We start from the raw sequence: 1,653 nt of genomic DNA, 5'->3' as shown, positions 1-1,653 counted from the left end.
TTGCTCCCTTCTCAACCTCTACAACCTCCGGTGCCTCAACATTTGTCTTCTCCCTTGGAAGCATACCTTCAACCTCACGACCACTTCTCAAAGTGGTCGCCTACACATGCTCTTGTGGATTAGTTTCAGTGTTACCCAGCAAGCTTCCTTGTGTTCTCTCCAATAGAGACTTTACGATTTACCCCACTTGATTTTCTAGGTTTTGCAATGAAGCGGTGTTGTTGTGAAGTGTAGCCTCGACTGATTGGAACCATGTATCCGATGATTGCACAAATTAGGTCAAGGCTTTCTCTAAGTCGGTCATCCTTGTCTCCAAGCCTGAAACTCTATTCTCCATGTTCGGGGCTTATTGTTGTTGGAAACCCGATGGTGCGATGGCCTTTTGCTGCCCTTGGTTGTTCCATTAGAGATTAGGGTGGTTCCCCCAACCTGAATTGTAGGTATTACTATACGGATTGCCTTAGTTTCTCATTGCATTACCCACACAGTCAACTTGTTTAACGGAGGGTGTACCACCAACAGCTATCGGGCAATCAGATGGGACATATCCCGCTCCACATCCATCATAACTCGTTACGGCCTCCAATCTTGAAGAAGTTATAGTGTCTAACTTCTTACTCAATGCCTACACTTGGGCCGCCAACGATGTAACCTCATCGATCACATGGATGCCGGCCACTTTCTTCTTCTCCCTAGCATTCCATTGGTAGCTGTTCAACCCATTTCTTTAATTAATTGTCGGGCTTCTCCGGGGGTCTTACTACATAAAGTACCTCCTGCCACTGCATTAAGTAACTGTCTTGTACTTGGATTTAAACTATTGTAAAAAGTCTGAATGATTATCTACTCTAGAAACCCATGTTGAGGACATTTTCGGAGGAGTTCCTTGAACCTTTCCCATGCCTCGAATAGAGACTCCAATTCCATTTGCACAAAGGACACGATCTCATTCCTAAGCTTTGCAGATTTTGTGGGAGGAAAATAACGGCCAAGGAAATCATCTACCATCTCCTCCCATGTAGTGATCGATGCTCTAGGTAATGAGTATAGCCACTGCTTCGCCCTGCACTTTAAGGAAAATGGGAAGGCTCCCAACTTGATGGCATCCTCCGTAACACCATTAATCTTGAGCATATCACACACTTCCAAGAAATTCTCTATGTGACTGTTTGGATTCTCATCGACCAAACTATTGAACTGTGCGGACTGCTGTAACATGTGGATGAATGAAGGCTTTAGCTCAAAATTCTGAGTTATGATTGCGGGCCACAGAATGCTAGATTGTGTCCCCAATACTGACGGTCTAGCATAATCAGAGAGTGTTCTTTGTTGTTCATTCTGTTCCGCCATGTTGTCAGATCCTTCAACTTCCACTTCAGCTAGATTCGGCGGTTCTTGCACAGGTTCTTTATATCTTTTTCTGAGTATACATTCAAGTTTAGGATATTCTTCAATTAGTATCGAAGGGTTCTTTCGGGTCATAACCTGGAGCTACACCAAAATAAAGAAAACAAAATTAGAACGATGATAGGATAAGAAGATATGAGAGAGAATGAATGAACAGCTAAGATAGCAGAGTGTAAAGTATCTCTAAACACCTACTCCCCGGCAATGGCACAAAATTTGGCAACGCCCTTTGCGTGTGACCCGCAA

The 1,653-nt window shown here is 43.7% G+C and overlaps 1 non-coding gene across 1 annotated transcript; it reads left to right on the top strand.

The window, feature by feature from the left end:
* The first annotated feature begins 853 nt into the window (after positions 1-853).
* On the top strand, positions 854-960 carry LOC120250778. Its single transcript, XR_005533116.1, has one exon. It is a non-coding gene; the product is annotated as a small nucleolar RNA R71 (small nucleolar RNA).
* The last annotated feature ends 693 nt before the right edge of the window (positions 961-1,653 follow it).

Source organism: Dioscorea cayenensis, chromosome 19 (genome assembly GCF_009730915.1).
Source record: "Dioscorea cayenensis subsp. rotundata cultivar TDr96_F1 chromosome 19, TDr96_F1_v2_PseudoChromosome.rev07_lg8_w22 25.fasta, whole genome shotgun sequence".
In the NCBI taxonomy this organism is placed as follows: domain Eukaryota; kingdom Viridiplantae; phylum Streptophyta; class Magnoliopsida; order Dioscoreales; family Dioscoreaceae; genus Dioscorea; species Dioscorea cayenensis.
This window is presented reverse-complemented; position numbering and strand designations above follow the sequence as displayed.